Source organism: Mustelus asterias, unplaced genomic scaffold, assembly GCF_964213995.1.
Source record: "Mustelus asterias unplaced genomic scaffold, sMusAst1.hap1.1 HAP1_SCAFFOLD_1804, whole genome shotgun sequence".
Taxonomy (NCBI): domain Eukaryota; kingdom Metazoa; phylum Chordata; class Chondrichthyes; order Carcharhiniformes; family Triakidae; genus Mustelus; species Mustelus asterias.
The window spans coordinates 28,925-38,812 of record NW_027591749.1 but is presented as its reverse complement, the minus strand read 5'-3'; positions in this window follow the sequence as shown (position 1 = coordinate 38,812).

Genomic DNA, 9,888 nt, shown 5'->3' with positions numbered 1-9,888 from the left:
CATGTTTTTCTGACGTAATGAGCCTTGCGCCGGGGAACATAAATACAATTGTAATGGAAGTGAGCAGTGGCTGTTTAGCAATTGGAGGCCCTTTTAAAGTAGGAAGATTTTTTGTTCTTAGTTTACCTGAATTTGTGGGCAGTTGATGGACGCCACTGTTAGGGACCAGATCAGAAACTCCAAGGAATATTAGGAAGTTAGCCTAGACCTTAACTATTTTTGATTTTGGCATTAGGGTGAACATAATGTGTTTCTCTCCAGGTGTGATTCTACTGACCCACTAGGAAGCTTTTAATAAAATAAACTTTATTTAACAATACAGTTTAACGATAACAAACTGAATTTGCATATAGAAATTGAAATACTTAAACATGACCAGGTATAAATCATAACTGCTAGCCATCTCTGTTAGTTCCAATTTAAGCAATATCCCCACAGATGTAAACTCCTCTTCAGAATCAGGTAGCAAGACACACAGGCATACATGTTGCTAATCTTCCAGCCCTTTAATCCCTCTGGAAGGAGATACAGAAATACACCTGTCTTCTGACTCTCAGACAGCAGCCCCAGAGAAAGACCTGTCCTCACACAGCAGAACTCCAGAGAGAGAGGAGAAAACATTTCTTGCTTTTTGCAGACCTCTGGAGAGAGATATCTTTTTTTGCAGCTCCCAGATTTCTATTTCCAGAGAAAGAAAGAGCTACTCCTCTGCACAAATTCAAACAGCAACTGTCTGCTTGTCTCCCTGTAAGCCTAGCTCCTCCTATTAGCACATGATACTCATGTCAATCAATCCATACTCTGAAACCCCAGGGGATAACCCCCAAAAATAACAAAACAGTCCAAAGATGTGCAGGTTAGGTGGATTGGCCATGCTAAATTGCCCCTTAGTGTCAGGGGGATTCACAGGGTAAATATGTGGAGTTACGGGGATAGGACCTGGGTGGGATTGTTGCCGGTGCAAGTTCATTGGGCTGAATGGCCTCTTTCTGCACTGTAGGGATTCTGTGATTGCATTAATTCAGATTAAAACCCCCCAATAATTCGGAGCAATTATTCTTCTTGCTCAGCATGTGAACTGCCTGTTCATAGAATCGTAGAATCCCTACAGTGCAGAAGAAGGCCATTCAGCCCATTGAGTCTGAACCGACCACAATCCCACCCACACCTTATTCCTGTAACCCCACTTATTTACCCTGCTAATTCCCTGACACAAAGGAGCAATTTAGCATGGCCAATCCATCTACCCTGCATATCTTTGGAGTGTGGGAGGAAACTGGAGCACCTGGAGAAGACCCACGCAGACACGGGGAGAACGTGCAAACTCCACACAAACAGTGACCCAAGGCCGGAATTGAACCTGGGTCCCTGGCGCTGCAAGGCAGCAGGGCTAACCACTGTGCCACGTGCTGTCCAGTTGTAGCCAATTTGGCTCCATTTAGACCGAGCTGAAGTTTAAAACATTCTCTTCACAAGAAGCATGATACAAACACACTTCTTAAAAGCACAGTATTGTCACACCAGGGAGTGAAATCTCTCAACTCTGCCAGGAGAAGTTAGACAGGACAAGGGAGCTTTAAAGAGGCAAGCTTACTAAAGAACCAGTTACAGTCCACATAACCAGGGAACTGGGACATAAGGAATGTCTGAAGAAAACTGAAGTTGAGAGAAAAGAGACCAAGGAATTCAAGGGGAAAAGTAACTCAAGTGTTCTGAGTTAGAGACAGTTGCACTTTAAACCAGATTTAAAGTGGGAAAGCAGACTTCAGAGGTAAATCAAAAGTTTGATGCCATCTTAATAGAGTCTAGGAATTGAGACTTAAAGCAATTGTGAACAGTTTGTACAGCAGTTAAGACAAGAAGTGCTGAAGGGGTTGGTGTAAAATCCTGGACTGATTCATCGTAAAACGTGGAGCAGAAGCTTTGTTTAAGAGTCATTAGCGTTAATCCAACTCAATTTTCAAGTTTGCTGATGATACAACCACAATGGGCCGGATCTCAAACAATGATGAGACACACTACAGAAAAGAGAGAATCTGGTGAACTGGTACGATGACAATAATCTCTCCCTCAATGTCAACAAAAACGAAGGAGATAGTCATCGACTTCAGGAAGCATAGTGGAGGGCATGCCCCTATCTACATCAACGGGGATGAAGTAAAAATGGCCAAGAGCTTCAAGTATTTAGGTGAGCAGATCATCAACAACCTGTTCTGGTCCCTTCATGATGACACTACAGTTAACAAAGCCCACCAACGCCTCTACTTTCTCAGAAGACTAAGGAAATTTGGCATGTCAGTTACGACTCTCACCAACCTTTTAGATGTACCATAGAAAGCATTCTTTCCAGATGTATCACAGCTTGGTATGGCTCCTGCTCTGCCCAAAACCGCAAGAAACTACAAAGGATCATGAACAAAGACCAATCCATCACTCAAACCAGCCTCCCATCCACTGACTCCGTATACACTTCCTGCTGCCTCGGCAAAGCAGCCAGCATAATTAAGGAGCCCATGCACCCCGGACATTTTCTCTTCCACCTTCTTCCTTCAGGTAAAAGATGCAAAAGTCTGAGGTCACGTACAAACCGACTCAAGAACAGCTTCTTCCCTGCTGCTGTCAGACTTTTGAATGGACTTACCTTGCATTAAGTTGATCTTTCTCTACACCCTAGCTATGACTGTAACACTACATTCTGCACTCTCTCCTTTCTGCATACTTTTCACTGTATACTAATACATGTGACAATAATAAATCAAATCAAATCATTTGGAAATCTGGAATGGATTTCTGAATGCAAACTGCTAATGGAAAGCTTTATTGTGAAAGAAGATTTTAAAGCATCTTTTTTGGGAGTTAGGAAACTCTCATGTGACAATCATCTGGAGGGGATTTGAAAATAAATCCACAGACATTCAATTGAGGTACAGAATGGAGAGTGTATTTGACCACAGCCATCTTGTGTGTGTAAAGGGACTTTGTATAACTTAGACCGTTGTAGCTCAAGATATACTTTGTAATCTGTGTTAATCTTCAAATCTGTGTATTGTTGTACCTGTTAATTCTCAGGTACTTGCGACCAGTTTGCTTACTCCAAAGTTTTACCCCGGTGTCCTTATTTGCAAGATGGACAAAGGTCAAACACAAGTAAAGGTTCAACAAGTTTATTAATAACAACACTATTAACCCTTAAATTATCCACATAAAACAAGAGGATACCCCAGATTCAAGTATACTATCCGCAAGATGGTTTGGTTGAACTGCAGGCTCGATTCTCTGAGTCCCTCTGGTCTGTCTTTACGAAGGTGAATCTCGATGGCAGCTTCTTCCTTCCCTGGTCAGTCTTCCGAATGGGCAAGGCCACCTCCCTCGTCGAGTCTTTGCTGCTGGTGTGTCTGAAATGTGTTCCTTTATCCCCAGCCTGCTTGCCTTTCCAGAAACTTCTCTGGCTTCCGGCCAATGGGGTCCCAGGAGGGGGTTCCAATACCCAGTGGGTTTCTTGATGTCTGCCTGACAGGGCACCGGGGTCCGCCCCCCAGGTGTGTCTCATCTCCGTGCTGTTGCCAACATGTAACTGCAGGAACTTTCGGTGACAGAAAGTCTGGCCCCATCTGGGCTTCTAACAATAGGCCGGTGCATTTCAATGAGGTGCAATGGTCTCCTGCTAAGTGTCAGTCGAGTGCAACGACCTTTGATGGGTGGTTGATGGGTCAGGCCCAGACATGTTTGTGTATTGTACAATTGGCCTGCCCGAGGTTTGACTGCGTTTTATTTTAATATGCCCAATTCGAGCAGCCTTGAAACTAGGCCCTGTCTATATCACCACATTATTTCTAAAGCAAAGGGGGAGTAAAGGAGTATTGTATTGTAATCCAATCTTTTCATGTTTAATAAATGTTTTTGTTCTTGTTGTTAAAACTAAATAGTGATCATAGATAGAACATAGAACATTACAGCGCAGTACAGGCCCTTCGGCCCTCGATGTTGCGCCGACCAGTGAAACCAATCTAAAGCCCATCTAACCTACACTATTCCAATATCATCCATATGTTTATCCAATGACCATTTAAATGCCCTTAATGTTGGCGAGTCCACCACTGCTGCAGGCAGGGCATTCCACGCCCTTACTACTCTCTGAGTGAAGAACCTACCTCTATCATCTGTCCTATATCTATCACCCCTCAATTTAAAGCTATGTCCCCTTGTGCAAGCTATCACCATCCGAGGAAAAAGGCTCTCACTATCCACCCTATCTAATCCTCTGATCATCTTGTATGCCTCTAGTAAGTCACCTCTTAACCTTCTTCTCTCTAACGAAAACAGCCTCAAGTCCCTCCGCCTTTCCTCATAAGACCTTCCCACCATACCTGGCAACATCCTGGTAAATCTCCTCTGCACGCTTTCCAATGCTTCCACATCCTTCCTATAATGTGGTGACCAGAATGGTACACAATACTCCAAGTGCAGCCGCACCAGAGTTTTGTACAGCTGCAACATGACCTCCTGGCTCCGAAACTCAATCCCTCTCCCAATAAAAGCTAACACTCCGTACGTCTTCTTAACAACCCTATCAACCTGGGTGCCAACTTTCAGGGATCTATGCACATGGACACCCAGATCCCTCTGTTCATCCACACTACCAAGTATCTTACCATTAGCCCAGTACTCTGTATTCCTGTTACTCCTTCCAAAGTGAATCACCTCACACTTTTCCACATTAAACTCCATTTGCCACCTCTCAGCCCAGCAATGCAGCTTATCTATGTCCCTCTGGAACCTGCAACAACCTTCCGCACTGTCCACAACTCCACCGACTTTAGTGTCATCCGCAAATTTACTAACCCATCCTTCTACGCCCTCATCCAGGTCATTGATAAAAATGACAAACAGCAGTGGCCCCAAAACAGATCCTTGCGGTATACCACTAGTAACTGAACTCCAGGATGAATATTTCCCATCAACCACCACCCTCTGTCTTCTTACTGCTCGCCAATTCCTGATCCAAACCACTAAATCACCCTCAATCCCATGCCTCCGTATCTTCTGCAAAAGCTTACCGTGGGGAACCATATCAAACGCTTTACTGAAATCCATATACACCACATCAACTGCTTTACCCTCATCCACCTCTTTGGTCACCTTCTCAAAGAACTCAATAAGGTTTGTGAGGCACGACCTACCCTTCACAAAACCGTGCTGACTATCCCTAATCAAATTATTCCTTTCTGGATGATTATAAATCCTATCTCTTATAATCCTTTCCAAAACTTTGTCCACAACAGAAGTAAGGCTCACTGGTCTATAATTCCCAGGGTTGTCTCTACTCTCCTTCTTGAACAAGGGGACAACATTTGCTATCTTCCAGTCTTCTGGCACTATTCCTGTAGACAATGATGACATAAAGATCAAAGCCAAAGGCTCTGCAATCTCCTCCCTAGCTTCCCCGAGAATCCTGGGATAAATCCCAGCCGGCCCAGGGGACTTATCTATTTTCACACTTTCTCGAATTGCTAACACCTCCTCCTTATTAATCTCAATCCCGTCTAGTCCAATAACCTGTATCTCAGTATTCTCCTCGACAACATTGTCTTTTTCCTGCATGAATACTGACGAAAAATATTCATTTAGCGCCTCTCTTCAGGCTCCACGCACAACTTCCCACTACTGTCTTTGACTGGCCCTAATCTTACCCTAGTCATTCTTTTATTCCTGACATACCTATAGAAAGCTTTAGGGTTTTCCTTGATCCTACCTGCCAAAGACTTCTCATGTCCCCTCCTGGCTCTTCTTAACTCTCTCTTTAGGTCTTTCCTGGCTAACTTGTAACTCTCAAGCGCCCTAACTGAGCCTTCATGTCTCATCTTTACATTAGTCTCCTTCTTTCTCTTCACAAGAGATTCAACTTCTTTAGTAAACCACGGTTCCCTCACACGTCTGCTTCCTCCCTGCCTGACAGGTACATATTTATCAAGGACACGCAGTAGCTGTTCCTTGAACAAGCTCCACATTTCAATTGTGCCCATCCCCTGCAGTTTCCTTCCCCAACCTATTCATCCTAAATCTCACCTAGTCACATCATAATTTCCTTTCCCCCAGCTATAACTCTTGCCCTTCGGTATATACCTATTCCTTTCCATCGCTAAAGTAAACGTAACCGAATTGTGGTCACTATCAGCAAAGTGCTCCCCGACCTCCAAATCTAACACCTGGTCTGGTTCATTACCCAGTACCAAATCCAATGTGGCCTCGCCTCTTGTTGGCCTATCTACATACTGTGTCAGGAAACCCTCCTGCACACATTGGACAAAAACTGACCCATCTAAAGTACTCGAACTATAGCTTTTCCAGTCAATGTTTGCAAAGTTAAAGTCCCCCATAACAACTACCCTGTTACTTTCGCTCCTATCCAGAATCATCTTTGCAATCCTTTCCTCTACATCTCTGGAACTTTTCGGAGGCCTATAGAAAACTCCCAACAGGGTGACCTCTCCTTTCCTGCTTCTAACCTCAGCCCATACTACCTCAGTAGACGTGTCCTCATCAAACATCCTTTCTGCCACCGTAATACTGTCCTTAACTAACAATGCCACACCTCCCCCTCTTTTACCACCTTCCCTGCTCTTACTGAAACATCTAAACCCCGGAACCTGCAACAACCATTCCTGTCCCTGCTCTATCCATGTCTCCGAGATGGCCACAACATCGAACTCCCACATAACAACCCGTGCTGCAAGTTCACCCACTTTATTCTGGATGCTCCTGGCGTTGAAGTCGACACACTTCAAACCACCTTCCTGCCTGCCAGTACACTCCTGCGACGCTGAAACCTTATCCATGACATCACTACTCTCAACCTCCTGTACACTGGATCTACAATTCTGGTTCCCATCCCCCTGCTGAATTAGTTTAAACCCTCCCAAAGAGCATTAGCAAATTTCCCCCCCAGGATATTGGTACCCCTCTGGTTCAGGTATAGACCATCCCATTTATAGAAGTCCCACCTACCCCAGAATGAGCCCCAATTGCCCAGGTATCTGAATCCCTCCCTCCTGCACCATCCCTGTAACCACGTGTTCAATTGCTCTCTCTCCCTATTCCTCTCCTCACTATCACGTGGCACAGGTAACAAACCAGAGATAACAACTCTGTTTGTTCTAGACCTAAGCTTCCACCCTAACTCCCTGAATTTCTGCCTTACATCCCCATCCCTTTTCCTACCTATGACTTGGGTGCCGATATGAACCACGACTTGGGGCTGGTCCCCCTCCCCCTTAAGGATCCCGAAAACACGATCCGAGACATCACAGACCCCGGCACCTGGGAGGCAACACACCAACCGCGAGTCTCTCTCGTTCCCACAGAATCTCCTATCTATCCCCCTAACTATGGAGTCTCCAATAACTAATGCTCTACTTTCGTTCCCCAACCTATGCATCCTAAATCTCACCTAGTCGCATCATAACGGGGATTTAAAGCAGGAATTTCTGGAGCTGGGCTGGAAGCTGAGAGCCAAGACGAAACATGTGGTCATCTCTGGTACGTTGCCGGTGCCACGTGATAGCGAGTTGAGGAACAGGGAGAGAGTGCAGTTAAACATGTGGTTGCAGGGATGGTGTAGGAGGGAGGGTTTCAGATACGTGGATAATTGGAACACATTCTTGGGAAGGTGGGACCTGTACAAACAGGACGGGGTGCACCTGAACCAGAGGGGCACCAATATCCTAGGAGGGAAATTTGTTACGGCTCTTCAGGGGGGTTTAAACTAATTTGTCAGGGGAGTGGGAAAAGGAGTTGTAGTCCAGAAGTCAGTGAGGGTGGTGAGGTATTGGGGAAGGTATCAGGGTCAAGGGTGGTTACCGGTAGGCAGGAAGGTGGGTTGAAGTGTGTCTACTTCAATGCAAGGAGCATCCGGAACAAGGTAGATGAACTTGGGGCGTGGATTGGTACTTGGGACTACGATGTTGTGGCCATTACGGAGACATGGGTAGAACAAGGACAGGAATGGTTGTTGGACGTTCCGGGGTATAGATGTTTCACTAAGTGTAGGGAAGCTGGTAAAAGAGGTGGAGGAGTGGCATTGTTAATCAAGGATAGTTTAACGGCTGCGGAAAGGCACTTCGAGGGGGATCTGCACACTGAGGTAATATGGGCTGAGGTTAGAAATAGGAAAGGAGCGGTCACGTTATTAGGAGTTTACTATAGGCCCCCAAATAGTAATAGAGATGTGGAGGAAGAAATTGCTAAGCAGATTATGGATATGTGTGGGGGTCACAGGGTAGTTGTCATGGGGGACTTTAACTTTCCAAATATTGATTGGAACCTTTGTAGGTCAAATAGTTTGGATGGGGCAGTTTTTGTGCAGTGTGTGCAGGAGGGTTTCCTGACACAATATGTGGATAGGCCGACAAGAGGTGAGGCCACACTGGATTTGGTACTGGGAAATGAACCGGGCCAGGTGTTAGATTTGGTTGTGGGAGAGCACTTTGGAGATAGTGACCACAATTCGGTGTCTTTTGTTATTGCAATGGAGAGGGATAGGGCCGTACGGCAGGGCAAGGTTTACAATTGGGGGAGAGGTAATTATGATGCGATTAGGCAAGAATTAGGGGGCATAAGTTGGGAACAGAAACTGTCAGAGAAAGGAACTAATGAAAAGTGAAACTTTTTCAAGGAACAAATACTGGATGTCCTTGAAAGGTATGTCCCTGTCAGGCAGGGAGGAAATGGCTGAGTGAGGGAACCATGGTTCACGAAAGAGGTGGAATGTATTGTGAAAAGGAAGAGGGAAGCTTATGTAGGGATGAGGAAACAAGGTTCAGATGGCTCGATTGAGGGTTACAAGTTAGCAAGGAATGAGCTGAAAAAGGGGCTTAGGAGAGCTAGGAGGGGACATGAGAAGTCCTTGGCGGGTCGGATCAAGGAAAACCCCAAGGCTTTTTACTCTTATGTGAGGAATAAAAGAATGACCAGGGTGAGGTTAGGGCCGGTCAAGGACAGTAGTGGGAACTTGTGTATGGAGTCAGTAGAGATAGGCGAGGTGATGAATGAATACTTTTCTTCAGTGTTCACCAAGGAGAGGGGCCATGTTTTTGAGGAAGAGAAGGTGTTACAGGCTAATAGGCTGGAGGAAATAGATGTTCGGAGGGAGGATGTCCTGGCAGTTTTGAATAAACTGAAGGTCGATAAGTCCCCTGGGCCTGATGAAATGTATCCTCGGATTCTTTGGGAGGCAAGGGATGAGATTGCAGAGCCTTTGGCTTTGATCTTTGGGTTCTCGCTGTCCACGGGGATGGTGCCAGAGGACTGGAGAATGGCGAATGTTGTCCCTCTGTTTAAGAAAGGGAATAGAAATGACCCTGGTAATTATAGACCGGTTAGTCTTACTTCGGTGGTTGGTAAATTGATGGAAAAGGTCCTTAGAGATGGGATTTACGACCATTTAGAAAGATGCGGATTAATCCGGGATAGTCAGCACGGATTTGTGAAGGGCAAGTCGTGCCTCACAAATTTGATAGAATTTTTTGAGGAGGTAACTAAGTGCATTTGATGTCATATACATGGATTTTAGTAAGGCGTTTGATAAGGTCCCCCATGGTCGGCTTATGATGAAAGTGAGAAGGTGTGGGATAGAGGGAAAGTTGGCCGATTGGATAGGTAACTGGCTATCTGATCGAAGACAGAGGATGGTGCTGGATGGAAAATTTTCGGATTGGAGGCAGGTTGCTAGCGGTGTGCCGCAGGGATCAGTGCTTGTTCCTCTGCTCTTTGTGATTTTTATTAATGACTTAGAGGAGGGGGCTGAAGGGTGGATCAGTACATTTGCTGATGACACCAAGATTGGTGGAGTAGTGGATGAGGTGGAGGGCTGTTGTAGGCTGCAAAGAGACA